Source organism: Capsicum annuum, chromosome 1 (assembly GCF_002878395.1).
Source record: "Capsicum annuum cultivar UCD-10X-F1 chromosome 1, UCD10Xv1.1, whole genome shotgun sequence".
Classification (NCBI taxonomy): domain Eukaryota; kingdom Viridiplantae; phylum Streptophyta; class Magnoliopsida; order Solanales; family Solanaceae; genus Capsicum; species Capsicum annuum.
The window spans coordinates 121,105,092-121,124,906 of record NC_061111.1 but is presented as its reverse complement, the minus strand read 5'-3'; positions in this window follow the sequence as shown (position 1 = coordinate 121,124,906).

Genomic DNA, 19,815 nt, shown 5'->3' with positions numbered 1-19,815 from the left:
CAAACTATGTAAACATAGTAAATTAGATGTTCAGGATGTGATGCCACAATCAAGATTTCCATTCGATGTTCTTTCAACAAAATACTGTTCCTACATCCATATTTCTAATACCTCAACTTTACAACCAATAGGTCAAATAAGCCAGGGCTCCTTGGGACTCAAACTAAAGGTCTACCTAGCCTAAAATTGATATTTTAAAGCCGATGGCACAGTCAAAATTTGCATATGAGACTGTCTTATTGATGGTTTTTCTTGGCCATTTGGAGTCAGCAAAGACTTCTAAACATAGAATTGACTCCACAAACCAAATAAACTGCTTGATAACTGAATTGTTAGCTCTAACAAGTCATAAATGACTTAGGGAAGCTAAGAAAAAGCTCTAACAATGAAAATATGCAGAATTATGGAAAATGACCTAAAGAGTCATTATAATATCCACTACTAAAAGAACTTTCATCCTTGAAAATTAAAGATTAGGATGTATCTGAAGTCTTGAATAGGTGAGGATAATAAGTTATCATCTCACTCTCGATCTCCTCAGTGGCCTCCTCTACTGGGTGGTTCCTCTACTAAACCTTTTATAAGAATCTCTCTAGTGCGCAACTGCTTGACATTACTAGCCAAAATAAGCACCAGCTCCTCTACAAAGGTCAAATGCTTATCCAACTAGACTGAATCCCATCTAAGCACATGAGACAAATCAGGAATGTATCACCACAACATAGAGTCTTGGAAAACCTAATGAACAACAATAAAATATGGGGGTAGAGCTAAATTATAATCAACCTCACCAATTACACGAAGAATCTCAAAAGGTACAATATATATAGGAATGAGCTTGACTTTCCTCCCGAACCTCATCACACCCTTTATGAGTGATACACGGAGTAATATAAGGTCACCAACTCCAAATCATAAGGCACAAAGCCTATGGTTTACATAGAACTTTTGCCTACTCTGAGTTGGTTTCAACCTATCGTCATCACCTTGACTCTAAGACTCCTGAAGCAAATCAGTGACACGGGGCCTAATCTCAAAAGTCTTATAGAATGAAATTAGAGAATGATATCTCCTACCATACAAAGCCTTAGAAGGCGCCATCCCAGTACTTGAATGATAGCTATTATTATATGGAAACTCTACCAAGGTTAAGTATTGCTACCACTAACCTCCAAAATCTATAACACAGGCTCAGATCATATCCTCTAGAACTTAAATAGTTTGCTCCGACTAACCATATGTCTACAGATTAAAGGATGTACTAAGATCCACCCAAGGGCCCAACTCTTCCTTAAATTCTCTCTAAAATCTCAAAGTGAACACAAAACCATAGTCCAAAATGATAGAAATGGGCACCCCATTCAAACAGACTATCTTCTAAACATAAATATGTGCCAACCTTTTAGCACCTAAGGACATCTGAATAGAAATAAAATATGTTGACTTGGTCAAATAATCAACAATAATTTAAATACCATCGAGGTAAACCACTAATAAAATACATTGTGATCCATTCCCATTTTTATTGAGGAATGGGCAATCTCTAAATCAATCTACTAGGTCACTTATGCTATGTATTTACTAGCTGACAACATAGGTAATAAGCTATAAAGTCTACTATATCTCTCCTTACACAAATCTACTAATAGTACGGCTTTAAATATCTATACATCTTAGCTGTGTAAGGGTGAATGGAATATCTAGAGCTGTGATCCTTATGTATGATAAACTAAATCAGGTGATCAATATATGGAACACAAAAGCGACTATCAAATATCAAAATACCCTCAAAATCTATGGTGTTCCTCATAGACTCACTACTTAGCAACTTATCATGAAGGAAGTGAAGCTTGTTATCTTTTACGGCCTCGAATCTTCTCAAATAATGAAGAACTCACCTCAACACTAGCAAGAATTCTCCTAAGGTCCAAAATATCAAGGCAAATCATCAAGTTAGATATGTACTGAATGTATCGCGCCAATGGCCTTTGAGAAACGAAAATGCAAGCCAAACTACCCATACTCACTGCCTTTCAAGTCAAGGCATCCGCTACTATATTTTTCTTTCACAGATGATACAAAAAGGAAATATCATATACATTAAGAAACTCTATCTATCTATGCTGTCAAGAATTAAGGTCTCTCTAGGTCATAAGATAATGAAGACAGTGATGATCGGTGAAAATCTCACAATGCACGCAATAAAGATAATGTCTCCAAATCTTAAGTAAAAAAACTACTGTCGTCAATACCAAATCCTAAGTGAGGTAGTTACGCTCATGCACCATAAGTTGTCTAGAAGTATATGCAATAACATGACACAGCTATATTAATACAAAACCCAAACTAACTCACCCTTAATTGGAAGAGCTAAAACGTAAGCTAATGTAAGAAATCCTTAATCTATCCAAAGCCCGACTCATACTCCTCAAATAATAAAAAGGAACCTTTTTTGAGTCAATATAGTCATAGGGGTTGAAACAGTAGCAAAGCCCTCAATGTAGCATCTATAAAAACCATCCAAACGAATGAAGCTACGAACCTCAATCAGAGATGTAGTTCTAGCTCAATTACAAATTAACTTATTCTTGGATAGGTCTTCCATAATCCCATCCTTAGACACCACATGATGAGGAATATCACTAACTCAAGTCAAAACTTACACAACGAGAACTTGGTAAATAACACATGATCTCTCAAAGTCTATTGCATAAACCTTAAATACTGCACATACTTCTCTCTATTCCTCAAACATACAATGATGTCATCGATGAACACAATCATAAAGGAGTCCAAATAAGGCCTAAATACATAGTTCATTAGATCCATGAACGCGATTGGGGAATTAGTCAACCAAAATAAGATCAACCACAAACTCATAATGACCATAACGAGTCCTAAAAGATATCATTGGTATATCCTCAACCCGAATCCTCAATTGATGGTAAGTAGATCTCTAATCAACCTTAGAAAAAATTGCCACACCCTGCATCTAGTCAAACAAATCAGAAATGTGAGGCATAGGATAAAGGTTCTTCACCGTTACATTATTAAGCTGCCTACAATCAATACACATACATATGGAACTATCTGTCTTTTTTACAAAAGATATAGGAGCTCCCTAAGGAGCACACTCGGTATAATAAAACCCTTACTAAAAATATCTTAAAGTAGAGAATTTAGCTGCTTATAAGGTGATATAGAAATAGATTGAGTACTAGGATTGAGATCAATAACAAACTCAATCTCATAGACAGGGGGAATACCAGGCAGGTTGATAGGGAACATATCAAAAAACTCACATAAATTAGGAAAAGAGTCAAGTGATGAACCTTTCACACTAGTATCACAAATATATGCGAGATAAGGCTTGGAAACCCTTGAAATAAGCCTCTTAGAATGAAATAAGAAATAATCCCCATCGACTCACGCATAACCACTCCTTTCTTTATGATTGGGGTTACGCTAACATGGATAAGATAGCAGTCTTGGAAAAATAGTTCATGACTGCATTATAATGGGATAACTATTCCATGCCCAAAATCACTTACCCATACCAGGTCCTTAGGTCCTGCTATCGTGGCCTGGGACTTATGATTGTAAATCATTACATCAAAAGAAGATGTTATAGTAATAACACTTTTCCTACCAGGGTATGATGATCGCAATCTTTGGCTGGTGATTATGGTTGCACCAGATGGCAGCTGAACCTTGGAAATTCTTCCAAGTTTTGTCAAGCCGTTAAGATTTAACTGAAATCCCATATATGCAGAAAAACTATGTAACCATTCTAAATTTAATATTTTGGATGCGATGTCATACTTAAAATTTCTATTCGATGTAATTTCAACCAAATGTGGGTCTCATATCTATATTTCTAAATCCTTAACTTTTTGACAAATAGGTCAAAATGAGCTTGGGTTCCTCAAACCTGAGACAAAGTCTACCTAGCCTAAAATTGATTTTTTTCAAAACTGTTGACGTAGCTAGAATTTGCTTATGAGATCGTCTGCTAAAGTTTTTTCCTGGTGGCTATCTGGAACTACTGAAGACTTTTAAATAGGGAGTTGGATCTATAGTACAAATGAACTATTTGGTAACTAAACTATTCACTCAAGCAAGACATAAATGACTTAGGGCCGCTATATAAAATCTCTAATAGTGAAAATATGTGGAATTATATAAAATGACCTAAAGGATTATTAAAGAAAACTCTAGTTTAGAGTATTCGACGAGCATTCAATCTCTTCCAAGAAGGATAGGCTTACCCTTTTTTTAGATTAAGATTAATTGTAATATTATCATATTATTGTGCTAGTTTAGGGTGGTTACTTTTATCTAATTATTGTTTTGTTATTTTTACATCATATTTAGCTGGTTAGAGCCCCTTTTCAATATAACTTATGCTTATGCCCCAAGGTATAGCATATTTTTATTTTTTTGGAATATATTTAGCACTTATAGTACCTTGGGTTGGGTTGATAAATCTTATACTAGATTAAGGTAGGTGTTGGCTTAGGTTAGGTTATCGGAACCTTGTAGTGTGCCCCACTACCTTTTTCAACAAAATTTAGAGATAAAACTTCCTTAGTCTTAGTGAACTCTCTATAGGATACCTTAGGATATCACATTGGGTTGGGACTAACTTAGACTTATCCACTTGCCTTATTAGCTTTTCCCTAGTTAGGATAGTAACCAACCCTTGACCGCTCTTCCTTCACTTAGAAATTGGACCTCATAGGGACTTACTGGATTTAGCAGTTTAAGACTAAATTTTGAAAGCCACTAGATTAGTGGCAGGCTTGAAATCTCCAGAATTTCGCCAGTTATTTCCATACTTATGTATATATTGATCTTGATTTAAGTTTGGCATGCACTCTATTACTATTATTATGAATTTTGTTATGAATCTAGCATTGGCTTATGGTTATGGTTTGATTTTAATAATATAACTTGGTACATTTACAATTGATTGCTTACGAGTTATGGTTTGAGTTTGGTACATTCAATGATTATGATTGGGATTTCATAGTGTTGATTATGGTTATTATTTAGAGTTTTAGCTATTATACTTGATTTTGGTAATTGAGATTTTTATCGTTTGTGTAAAGATCATTTGGCCTCTTGTTATTATCCACTATTTTTTATTTGAGTTTGATGTTAGGCCTCTTGTTATTAGCCATTAGTTTTATTTCTAGATCGATACACACACACACACATATATATGTATGTATTTTTAGTATGGAAATAGGATGGATAGTTATTAGTATTGGTGTGGTTAAAGTTTATTTACATTTCTTATTTTAGATTTCTTCTTATTTGCACCCACCATGCTTATGGGGGTTCAGTCGGTTTACTTTCATTCTTGTGTGTTCCTTCTAGTTTTATGAGGACTCAGTTAGGTTGTAGTTAGTCTTTTCCTTTTATTATTGAGTTTTTTATTACATTTATCAAATCAATCATGTGTAGTAAATATTTAAATTTTTACCCCATTACTGTTGCCTTTAGCTTAAAATCTTGAATTATATTTATGCCTTTACTATATTGAGCTCAATAACCGATAGTTCCTAGTGAGTACCTATTGAGTTTTTACTTATACTATGCTTATGCATTGCTAGTCTGATGCTGGTCCAAATATGAGCCATAATTACTAATGTTATCCTCAAGACTTACTGCTGATTTAAGGAGGGAGAGTGCTTTCTATGGATTGAAGATGGTCATCCTCCTTCTATTTTAGTTATAATATTTTGTATTGTTACAACTACCCTTTATCTATATCTATATATATATATATATTCATATTTTGAATACTGTCTAGTACTCTTCTATTATTATAGTGGCTTTTGTACCGACCTTATCAGGTCTTGGGAGGAATTCATTTGTATATTTTATCCTCTTCCCCCTCTTGTACAACAGATTAAATATGCATATTACTTATTTTCTGCCTATGTTATTGCTATTCTTGATTTTTTTTTCTTATTTCCTATTATGTTCTATCTATTATCCCATTAAATGTTATTTTTGGCTATGGCTTGGCTTATCTACAAATAGGTTGGAGTAGGTGCCATATGACCTAAGAAATTAAGTCCTGATAGCTTAGTATCAGATCCTAAGTTCACTAATACTATTTATGTGAGAGCCAATAAGTATTAGTCCCATGGATCTGTACAGAGATGTCTATATTCTATCTTTAGTAGGCTATAAGACATTTTTAGTAAAATCTCATTTTATTGGTTCATTTTTTTTGTGTCTGTAGTTAGTTTCTAAACCCTTATCTTTTAAATCTTTCATAGATTATTAGGACAGGGGGTATAGTAGTTGGGGATCTGGACCCTAAACCTGTGCTATGTATTTAGTTAGAGGCATAGGTTGACCTTGGGGTCAAGGGTAATTTAGAGATACAACCCCAGGTTAAGATTAGGATATGGAGCCATGGCCAAATTTTATTATTATTCTTTAACTAGAGATTGGATGACCACAGTAGTAAATGAGCAGGGGTAGCCTAGGCCCTACCCAAGTTTATATATTCTTTGCTTCTCAATGATGCATTGGTTCAACTTTTGGGGTTAGTTGGTAGTTTATCGATAAATATGGCTTAAATATAGCCCATGGTGGTATTAATATAGGGGTACAACCTATAGCTGTGGTTCCTCAAGCAGGGTTTTTCCTAATATTAGTAGTTGCACAGTAGGTAGTAGCATAATCAGTTATAACTGCAAAAGAGTAGAAGATACTAGTTGAATTTATGAGTTTAACTCCAGCTTGGTTTTTTAGGGCCTTAGGGGAGGATGCTTATGAGTTTCTTACCAGTTGTGGGTAGAGGCTGCATAATTTGGGGTTGGTTAAGTCTTAAGTTAATTATGCTACCTATTAGGTAGAAAAATATTAAGATAATGGTGGAGAGGTTATCTTGATTCTAGGTTTACTAGATCAATGTCTATGACTTAGGCTTAGTTCTTTGAGGCTTTCATAGGAAAGTACATGCTTCACATCATGCAAGATCACCCAAGGGATGAATTTTTTGCATTGAACAAGGGTTATATGACATCGGTCAAGTATAAGAAAAGATTTTATGATCCAGGCATGACACCATGATCCTACCTACAAAGTACGATAGGATTTAGTGTTTTGTTAAAGGGTTGAGACTACCACTCTTTATGGCTTTTCAAAGTTTGGTGACTTTGCTGAAGTCTTTTACTGATATTACTGATCATGTTTATACTATCAAGTAAATAAATTGTGAGGCCCTAAGGAGCAGGTATAATAGACCTTATTATTAGGGAAGTTATTGTAGGTGCCACCATTGTTCACAATTCATCAGGATGAGGATTTCAGGATAGGTGCTACCATTATTAGTCATATCAACTCTAGGGTCAGCCTAATAGGCATGTTCAGGAAGCATTGTAAATTTTAGATAAAGGTTAGCCAAGTTATAGTATTTTTGGTGGTCAGAGTAGTAGTCAACCATAGAGGGGTATTCTATTATGGTCATTAGGCTAAGGTTGTCATTCTAGGTTAGCCTAACCATTTTGATACAATAGAGATGCCTAGGACTTAATTTGAGTATTTTTTTGATGCTCATTTTTTCAAAAAGAGTGCCCACTATGGGATGAAAAAGCCTGCAACTTAGAGTGCTTCATCGATTAAATTAGTGCCACCTCTACCTTATATTAGTCCCCATGGTTCCAAATATTCTCCTCAAGCATGTAGAATAGGTGGTTAGTTAGGCATCCAGTTCGGTAGTGGATAAAGCCATTTTTATGTTGTTCCTAGTAGGCTTGAGACTGAGCTTAAGATGTTGTGATCATAGATACATCATCAATATTCCATAAGCCAGCTTCTACTTTATGTGATTTATGATCTATATATACATATATTTTTGTTTATTATGCATTATAGTTGGGGTTCTATCCAAATTCTTTTCCTTTACTATTATGTGTATGAAACGCCCTGGATTTTGGTCCTTGATAATTCCTTAAGTTTTGAGCTTACTGACGACTTATCATACTATCCATATGGTATGGTTACTAGTCTAGGGACCCTAGTCGTAAACCAACCTATTGTGTAATTGGCTAAGTTTTTCTCTAAGTATGAGTGGCTCACTATGAGTTGTAAGACCATGTTATGAGTGGTAGGGTTGATTCGTATGTTTTCTAGTGTTTAACCCCTTTGTGTATTATATTGGTTATGAGTAGACCCTACAAGTCATAGGGTCAGGTTACAAGTAGGATCATGGAGTCGTAAGGTGGACAGAGTATGGGTGCCTAACTTACTGTTTAGTATATAACCCATGGCTACGAGTTCTATGATATGGTGGCAAGTCAAGGGGTCGACTCATAACCAAGTACGGCTTTTTACAGATTTTAAGGTGAGTGTACTTTGGACATTTCCCACATAAAACCCTTAAAACTCCACATCCATAAAACGCTTTTGGGGCATTCATTCCACACTTAACAAGATTAAATATTCTCTTTATCCGCTCTAAATCCTCTTAAGCATGACAAACTATGGTTTCTACAAATTGGTAATCTAAGGGCTTAAGGATCAATTTCCCTCTGTGAATCTTTCTAATTCAGACATGTGACTTTTTCTTCATTCTTATCTCACTAAAATCATATGATTTAAGTAATTCTCATGAGTCATTAATGATGTCTTTGAAACTAAGGTTGAGGTGTTTGGATGTATATCCTGGAATATTGTTTTTTCGTGTTTTAAATTATGATTATGCATGGTTTAACTATGATTTTACACATGTGGGTGCATGGTAATGGTGATGTAATTATGGGGTCATGGTAAAACCCTAAATTTAAGAATTTTGGCTTTGATAATGGCATTCCCTCAACATGTTCATGAAATTGTCAATAAGAATGATGTTGTCATAAGTACAAATTATGTTTTTGAACTAAGGCATTGGCATAGGAATTAAACTAATTGATTAATGAATTTATAAAGGCCTTGGTGGCCATAAAATAAATGTTGAAACCTTGGGATTTGGTTGTCTAATGGGATTTGAGTCCCAAATGTTATATTAACTTGATGTCCTTATTTGGACAATGTGCTCGAGTCCCAAATGATGAAATAATTATTATGGCATAATATACGCTTGTAAGTGGAGTTGGTATGATGATACCAATGGGTTGCCTCTATGTAAACCCTATTTAATAAATATTGATGCATGTTAAATGTTTTGAATTAGGTGTAAGAGATTTATGTGTAGCCAAACCATGAAAACAGAGGTCCAAAGGTCTAATACTGGAAACCATGCTAGATGGTACTGGTGTCTAAATGACCAAAATATTTGAGTCCGTCATATTGAACATATGAATGGGAGGTTCGAGTCCCCCATATTGTATAAATTGGTGCTTAAGTCACCTTTACTATGTTAGGAGGTTTGAGTCCCCCATAAAGGTATATACTAATATAGATATTCTCTGGTTTATACAGCTACACGCACTAGGGCCCTTCTAGATAAGGGGAGTTGGGACCATATAGCTCGTGAGAGCCTTGTTTTATGATGGTTATGCTACACAACCTAGGTTTAGGTTTTTGAAGTTTATACTAAGCCTTACTCCCTACCCCAGTATGTGATATTATATATGTATATGGATTTTATGTGGTATTATGCATTAAATGTTGTATTGGTTTTGAACTATTACCATGGCATTATTTTGTTCCTTCATCCCTAAGTTACATGCTACCGCTCTAACTACTAATCATTTTTAGATGTTGTGTTCCCACGTGATGCAGGAACTAGAAATACTGCCATATCTCCTACTGAGTAACTTGGATTCAGGATCAACTAGCGAGTCAAATTGAAGTGGTGAGCTTTCATCCTTCGAAAGAGCCCATTTTATGTTGTGGTTTCCTTTTTATATTTTAAATATCTTTTGGATATTGGTTTTGACTATTCTCGAGGGCATGTCTCAACATTTTTGTGACCTTTAATGTTGTAGAGGCTTTGTTGGATTATTGTGGACTAGGTGGTTTGTTTGATTGTTTCGATAATAGACGATTGCCTGATTACCGATGGACGGTATAGATACTTAATAAAGTGTTATTAGATTTATTATATGTTATCTTACTATATGTTTAGAATTCATCCAATATTTGAGGATATTGTGTTGGTTTGATTAGATGAAGGGGGTTATCTCCAGTCCATGTAGGGCTTGAGACACCTGTCACGAACAGGCCTTGGTTTGAGTTATGAACAAGGTGCTTAAGAGCTGTAATACCCTGAACTTTCTTTAAGTTAAATCTAGTATCCAAAATAGTTAGTAATGACTTCCTAAATAATTAATGTTTAAATTAGATAGAATTTCTCCAATTTTGACTTTTTCTCATGTAGGAAATTGAATTAGGTTTACAATAATACCAATTTTATCCAAATCCTGTATCAGAGTAAAGAGTTATGGATGTTTTACAGAAAACTATCGGAACTACCCAGAAACGACGGTCAGGCTGGCTGACCGTCGAACTAGCAACGAACCATTGCCCAAGCCGTTGCGACTAAGGTAGTGAACCCATCTTCTAGCAAAGTGCAATGGTCAGGACCGATGGACCGTCGAGCCAGCAATGGACCGTCGCCCAAACCCTTAAACTTCCGATCAACAATTTTAAGCTATTTTTAAAAGGGTATTTGGGTCTTTTTCCACCTATTTTGAGCCCTAATTATACCATACCAGAGATCATAACTTCATTATTCATCCATAATACCAAATTAGGGTTTTTCTCACAGATCAATTCCCAAGAACAAAAAACCCTTGGTGTCTAATCCCAAGGCAAGAATTCAAGCTTTCCTCTACCAATCATCAAGAAATCATCCACCCAGGTATATAAAGTGTTGATTCATGGGTTTTTTCACCCATGAAGCTCAAGAATCCCATTTTAAACTCATAAATTGTGATTTCCATGTAGTGAGTTAATTTTAATTATGTTGATGTGGTTGAATGAATCCCAGTTTGGATTCTTTATGTACTTTTCGTGAAATTATACTAGTATGTAGGTTTGGAAACTTTTAAATTGAGTTGATTAAAGTAACCATGATGTATGAACTAGTGTATATGCCTAAGCCTAAGGTTGTACATGCAATGTGTTTGATAAAATGCCCAAGAGAATAAGAATCATGCTTTAGAACTCAATTATGACCAAATTAATGAACCCTATGAAATTGTTTGATGGATTGCAAAGGAGATTACCCCTATGAAATTATGGCATATTTATATTCATTCCTATTCATGTACCAAACCATGATAATTAAGTGCCTCATGAAATTCCACAATGATTGTATTATGGATTGTTGATTATGGTCGTGAGTCCAGGGAGTGTCATTCCTTGTTAGTTTCATGCTATCAAGTCTTGGGGGTACTTGTACCTAATAATTTAGCTGTATGCCTAGAGCCAGTATAAGTTTTCAAGATACTCTCAGACAATCCATGTTCAGTAGAATTCAGTCAGTCTCATGACTCAAGAAAACTCAATAATCTCAGTAATCCCAGTTAGTTATCAGATCTTCATAATATTCCCTCTGTCAATAGAACTCAGTGAACTCAGTCCAGTCAGTTTAGTATAATTAATTCGGTGTCTAATCATATGGGAGTAGGATTCATCACCGAGTGAGTCTAAGGATGGATACTCACATGTGAGTAGAGGGAGTGATTCTTAAAATCAATCCTTGCGCTCTAGAACTACATAGCCAACGTAGGTTAAGAAATCTAACCTGTTAGATGAGGGTTGATAAGGTGACTTAATCTATTATATGAGGGTTGATGAGGTGACTTAACCTATTAGATGAGGGTCCCACTGTTCTCTTTAGAGTACCTGTTAGATGAGGAATTACTCACAGCTTGTCCTTACTAGTGGCATGGTATTGATACCCTTCCAATTGGGGTTACAAATTAGACCACAGCTAAATTAAATTATATCATTTAGGGCATTTCAGTTAGATAACTACTTCCCATAGTTTCAATCTCAATAATAGAACTCAAATAGTTCTATAAAATTTAGGACTGTCAGATACAGTCACTCAGCTCAGTACAAAACTCAGTTAGTTCCATCAGAACCTAGACTGTTAGACATAGTCGCTTAGTATCAGTTATAGCAGTTATCAAAGTCCATGTTATCAATATTCAGACTCAGTAATCAGTGCTGTTACAATCTTATTTACAGCTATGTATTCATGTAGGTATTCCCACATTCATGTTACTTAGTCAGTCAGTATTGTTAATGCATATGAACCTTTGCATTCAGATTTCCTCACTTGCGTACCAGTACATTCTCACGTACTGACGCATACTTTCCTTTTGTGCTATGGTTTTTTATACCATAGGTTCAGAAGCACGACCTCCAGAGCATCCTCAGTAGATCAGACGTTCAGTTATTAGACTAGTAGTGAGTCCTCATCATTCGAGGATAGCATAATTATTTTATTACTTTATTATTTCAGTAGTTCAGTGTTGTAGGGGACATTTCCCATTAACTCCAAAGTTTTTAGATAAATTAGAGGCTTCCAGGCTATAGCATGTTCAAATAGTTATTTCAGTCATTTTGGTATTGATATATCGTATCTCTAGATGTTATGTTTAATCAGATATTTGAACCTTATGGACTTTCAGCCTTTTATTCAATATTTATACAGTATATTATGCAGTGCTCAATTACAGATATCAATCATGGGTTAGTTGTGGTCCTTCAGGGTCATGAGCACCGTGTGGCATTCTGGGTACTAGATTTGGGGCGTTACAAGAGCCTAGGTTCATAGTCGATTAGGTGTCCACAAAGCCCTGCCAAGTAGATTTTATTTTATTGGTTTGTAGCCACACTTATAAAGGAAAGGCTATGAGACATTTAGGAATGTTTCCTTTTCTTGTGGTCTCCATTTCGGGTAGTTGAGACTAAGGTCTTGGATCGCAATGATTTTCGTTTGTTCATCTTTCAGATCATGCCTCCAAGAATATTTGATATCCATGTAACTTTTTTGGTCCTTTCTAAGGACATTGTGAGTGGATCTCGTCCATCTTGGGGGTCTAGACCCAGTCAAGGGTCACTGCATCAGGTTATCCTCATTGAGTCCCACCTGTCCCCACTTATTCTATAATTGAGGGAGACATTCATACTCAGTCTCCTTAAGGGGATATTACTAATGTTGTGTTCCATCGCTCCATTAACTATTGACCTAATTGGTGACATCTTAATCACAACAGTTGGATTCTGCTAGTGCTGTTATGGGCTCATCTGAGGACACTAGAGGTTGCCAATTTATGTGACTACATCCTCTATGTTTACAGGTACTAAGGTTGAGGAGAATCCTTAAAGTTTCATTAATGAGATGGAGAAGATCTTCCAGGTTATGCATGCTTTGGAGATTGAAGGTGTGGATTTTGCTTCCTATAAATGCAAGGATGTGGCGTACCAATGGTACGAAGTGTGGGAAAATTAATAGGCAAAGATGTTGGTTTTACCTTGTGGGATAATTTCTCTAGTGTGTTTTTGGACTGCTTTATTCCTGTAGAGTTGAGTGAGATGAAGGCTGAAGAATTTGTTAAGTTGAATAGGAAGAATGACAGTCAAGGAGTATACCTTAAAATATCATCAGTTGTCTAGGTATTCCACTGAGTTGGTATCTAGCATGAGGGCCCGAATGAGAAAGTTTGCTTTTAGATTGTCCTGAGACTTGATCCTAGAAAGTAAGTCTGCTCTGTTAATCAAGGATATGGATATCTCTTGGCTTGTGGTTTATATGAAATAGTTCATGGTATATAAAAGAGAGAAAACTGAGATAAGTGAAAGATAGAGTAAGAAATTCCAATTTTCGGAATAGGGTGGAGGCCAGCAACAGAGTGAAAAGTGGTCTAAGAAGAAGAGCTGAGGGAGTCCTAACTCCTACGTGATGGCTAGTGATCCTTACCTTCCCTAAAATTTTAGGGTGGTGGTGCTTCTAGGGCATAAGGTTCCTAATCTCAAGATAGTGTGGCCCAGTCAACACCATCCTACAATTTTTATGGTCAGTACTACCGTGGACAGTGCGAGAAATGGAGGTACCGATGTTTTATGTGTGGTCATATTGGACATATGCTATGGGATTGTCCTTCTAGGGTTTATTCTAGGGAAAACAAGGTTCTTGTTGCCTTTTCATTATCTCCTACACCAAAGGGTTCAAATTCTGGCTACAGCATAAGTCAAAACTGTGTTTATGCCCTCACTACTCGCCAAGAGTCTGAGGCATTTCCGAATGTTATTACTGGTATGTTGAAACTACGCTCTCTTGATGTGTATGGTTTACTTGATTCGAGATGCACTCTCTCTTAGGTAATCCTATTTGTTGCTATGTATTTTGGTTTTGGTCCTGAGTGTATATCACACCCTTTTTCTATTTCTACACTGGTGGGTGACACTGTGATTGCTAGAATGGTATATTGTTGTTTTGTGGTATATATTAGTAATTGAGAAACTCTAGTGGAATCGATAGAGTTAGACATGGTTAAATTTGATGTTATTTCTGGTATGGAGTAGCTGCACTCGTGCTATGCTTCACTAGACTATCGAACCCGTAAGGTCATGTTTAAATTCCCTAATGAGCAAATTGTTGAATGGGAGGGAAGTTCCCTAGAGCCTAAAGGGAGGTTCATATCTTATCTTAGAGCCTAAAAATTGATTTCAAAGGGATGTCTTTGTCATTTCGTCACACGACCCAACCGGGGCCTAGTCATATTGGGTACCTCAAGCCTATCCTTGACTGAAGACCACCCCTAATATCCCACCATAATCGCCCTATATCCCTTATCAAATAATTTCAAATGTATATATACATATATAATCCAAAACAAAATCGAATAATCATAAATCGAATTTAGTTAATCAGTGCCAGCCCCAATACCAATACTAATTCCAAGGTTGACACCAATACCAACACCTCCTATACTAACCCATAGTAGTACCATAAAGCCTCAAACCAAAAGTAAAATAATATCCAGCCAGGACATGCCCCCGACCATAGCAAACACCAAAGTCTGTAAAAATAACCAAAGTGTGAAAACAAATCCATGACATGAAATGGAGCCTTCCGGAGTATGGAAGCTCACCACTTAAATCCAACACGAGCTTATCCCAAATTTGATCACTGAGAAGAAGGAGTAGAATGGCAGGTTCCTACATTGAATAGAGATATATCTTTAAAATGGATTTGCAGGTGAACGTTAGCATGCACTCAGGATAAGGATAAAATAATTCTTACCTTTGAAATCAAGTAAACAACCATATGCATTTACAACCATACATATATATATATATAAAATCTATGTCGAGAAAGAGAACTGGGTTTAGCATGCCTTTAAAACCATTAACCTTGGTAAGTGTAGCTTAACTATCCTAGACCACCCATGGGATATGTGGTTCCATTGTTACCCCTAAATGGTCCTTAATGCGTATAGCCACACGAATAAGAGATACCATAGGAGTAAGGTATTCTCGTGTACCCTTCGCCCTCCATGATACATATATACAAATGTAACTTAGGGGATTCCTGTGTATCTTGTAACTTTTGTCTATGGTTGTCACGACCATTCCTCATGCCGGAAAACATGAGTTTTAGAGTCAGTCAATTGAACTCACACCTTCACGATCAGCTGTCATTGCTTGCCATTATTGCCCAATTAAAACAATTTGGTTATAAAAAAACCACTAATTCAATTTATACTTGACCGGGGGTATAAGAAGTGGTATCTTCATACCACTATAGCTTTCAAGCAATGTACTTATCTAACCTTTTACGGAATAAGTAATTCCCATGTACCCATAGACTACACTATTAAGTTTGCTTGGGGGATTCCCATGTACCCCACAAGTAGTTCATTATTATCTATTGCTTGGGGGCTTCCCTTGTACCCTAAAAGGCTTTGGATTACTCCAAACCATGACCACCAAGACCTCACCATTTATCCATTTAAAACCATCAAAACCTGTTTAAGTTCCATTACCAAGTTATACCTTGCAATAGTTTCATTAAAAGTCCAATTATGTGACAAAAGCATTCTCATAGGCATTTCAACAAACACATTGGGGGCATATAGTTTCCAAATTCAAAACCAAGTACAAATCAGCAAATCCTATGCAACCACATGTTCAAACCACTATTATAATATGAAAATCACAAGTAAACGACATGGGGAAACCATAACCAACCATTATAACTAAAAACTCCAAAGTATAACTCAAAACCCAAACATTATCACAATTTATACCAAAAAAACTATTCATAAAACATACTTTTAATTGGAACTAGAAATGAGGGAGCAGTAATATGCCTTAGATAGTGAATAAGATAAAGGCAAACCACCCTTACAAGCCCCAATTGGTTGTATTGAAGAAACCCTAGCCTTCCTTAACCCAAGACCCTTAAGAGATTTTAAGAGCATTTAAGAGTGTTTGATTGATTGTAAGTAGGTTAATGAAGCCTCAAATGGTGTTTTAAGTTGTGGGGTCCAAAGGAGTTATAAGGGGAAATGTCCATAATACCCCCAACTTAAACTATAAAAAATTTTCGGAGAAGGCCACGACTCCACCATCTAATTCATACCTTATCATATGAGTGGTACCTACCACTCATACCCTAGTCATCCCTTGGACCCCTAACACAGTCCAACATACAACCACCAATCCCTAATCGTACCCCAGTATATGACAAGCACCCTTAACCTATACCTTAGCCAATAGAATCCCCTAGGCCAGACTTAGGGCTTTATACGACTTAACATCATACTTCTTATACCCCAACATACGACTAGTATGATCCATTCGTACCTTGGATAGTAACCATCAAACCCACATTGATTAACATATGAGAGAGGGACCTTAAACATTACCCTAATATATGAATAGTACCCTCTAGCTATATGATGTCAATTGAGCTAAAAACTAAGGAAATTTCTAAGGACCAAATCCTTGGGTGTTTCAATTCTCCCCTAATAGGATCATTCATCCTTGAATAACAGGTAAAGGAAAGAATAAGCACGAATTAATACATTATTACACATCAAACTAACCTTTAACCAAGTTAGAAAAAAATACAAAGAAATCAACCTTCCTTTTAATCAAAACTAGAAAACAAGGATGTTATGAAGAACACATACCTTAAGCAGAAATATATGGATTAGAAAACAAATGTGGATACTTGGAATTCATGTCCTCTTACGCTTCCCAAGTAGCCTCTTTCACCTTATGGTTCCTCCATAGAACCTTTATCGAGGCTATATCTTGGGTCAATAACCGACAAACCTAAAGATCCAAGATCTCAATAAGGATCTCCTCATAAGACAGAAAATCTGAGATACCCAAACCTTTCAAGGGAACAACCGATGATAGATCACCTATGAGCTTCTTCATAATCGATACATGAAATACTGGATGAATGAAGCTCAAACTAGAAGGCAACTCCAATTCATACCCAACATTACCAAACCTTCTCAAAATCATATAAGGAACAACATATCGAGGATTGAGCTTCCTATTCTTCAAAAATTGAATCACTCCCTTCATGGGAGAAACCTTTAGGAACACCCTATACTCAACCTCAAACTCCAAGTCCCTATGTCTTACATCCGAATAGGACTTTTGGCTACTTTGGGAAGCTTTAAGCCTATCCAAAATCACCTTCACCTTTTCCATAGACTAATAAACCAAATTCAGACCAAACATATCTACCTCACCAAGCTCGAACCACCCAATCGGAGATATGCACCTCCTACCATACAATTCCTCAAAAGGGTTATTCCTATGCTAGAACGGTAACTATTATTTTAAGCAAACTCTATTGAGATAGATGCTCAACCCAGCTTCCACCATAGTCAATCACACATGCACAAAGCATATCCTCCAATGTCTGAATAGTCCTCTCTACTTGCCTATCTGTTTGTGGGTAAAAAGTTATACTTAGACTAACCTTAGTCCCCAAACCTTTTTGAAATGACCGCAAAAAGTTACATGAACACTATGTACCACGATCAGAGATGATCAAAATAGGTATCCCATGGAGCTTCATAATCACTTGGAGGTATAACCTCACATAATTCTCATTCAAAAAATTAGTTGTCACTGGAAAAAAGTGAACTGACTTTGTCCTCATATCCATAATGAACCAAATGGATTAAATTAATTCCGCGATCGAGGAAAACCAATAATGAAATCTATGTTGATCACTTCCCACTTTCATTCAGATAAATTAATTTCTTGATACAACCCTTTGGGCCTCATGTGATCAACTTCAACTTGTTGAAGTACCATACACTTGGCTATAAAGTTAGCCACTTCCCTCTTCATACAATTCTACCAATACACTTTCTTGTGGTCATGGTATATTTTAGTCAAATTGGAATGAACAACATAGCATGGTTCATGCGCCTCAACAAATATCCTTTCTCTTAAACCATCAATGTCAAGAACACATAACCTCCATTGGTACCGCAAGGTACCATCACTACTAGCCTCTAATACCATCACCTTTTGACCACTAACATCACCCTTGATTTTAATCAAGACAGGATATAAAATATGTTTCTCCTTGGTCTCTTTACCAAGAGACGACCACACCACTTCTTGTACTATCACACCATTATCCTCAGAGTCTAAGATACAAACTCTAAGGTTATCCAGGTGGTGAAAATCCTTCACCAACTCTCACTTCATTTTTTTCACAATAGCTAAAATCTTCATGGATAACCTGCTAGGAGCATGAATAACCACGTTAGCTTTAATTGGGTGGTAGTGAAGACTTAAGTCATAGTCCTTGAGAATCTCAAGCTATCTTCTCTGCCTGAGGTTAAGCTCGTTCTGAGTAAACTTATACTACAGGTATAGGTCAACCTAAAAGAGATAACCAGAAACTCAAAGTGCCAATACGGAGTACAGAAGGTAGTTTTAGGGATATCTACCTCCCTAATATTAAGCTGATGATACCCAGATAGAAGATCTATTTTGGATAAGAACTTAGCACCTTGTAGCTGATCAAACAAGTCATTTATACTTGGATAAGGATACTTGTTCTTGACCATCACTTCATTCAAATGATGATAGTCAATACACATACAAAGGGAACTATCCTTCTGATGCACGAATAACACCGGTGCACCCTATGGGGACACACTAGAATAGATGAAAACCTTATCCAAAAGATCCTTAAGTTGCTCCTTAAGCTCTTTCATTCATCCAGAGCCATTCTACAAGGGGGAATAGAAATTGGACGAGTGTCTGAAACCAAGTCAATTCCAAACTCAATCTCCCTATCAAAAAGAACACCGGGGAGGTCATCAGGAAAGACCTCAGGAAATTCATTCTCCACCAGGATCAAATTCAAGGAAGGAACTTTCGAGTTAGAATATTTAACCCAGACTAAATGATAGAGACACCCCTTGGAGATAAATCTCCAAGCTCTAAGATATGATATAAACCTACCTTTAGGAGCTAGGGAAATACCCACTCATTTAATAATCGGCTTACTAGGGAACTTAAAGACAACCTTACGGGTCTGACAGTCTAAGGATGCATAGCATAAATGTAACTAATCCATACGTAGAATAACATCAAAATCTACCATATTTGATAACGAGAGATCTATGAACACGAAAACCAGACAAGAACACAAGGCAAAATTGAGAGTAATATACAAAAACAATGAACAACAACACGGGAAGAAACATACAAAACACCACAAATCAAGAATACACTAATAAGAAACAAACCATAAATATAGCAAGAAAGTAAAAGGATAGCTAAGATGACATAAGAACTTATGAAGAACTAAGAACCCAAATGTGTACCAAACATAAA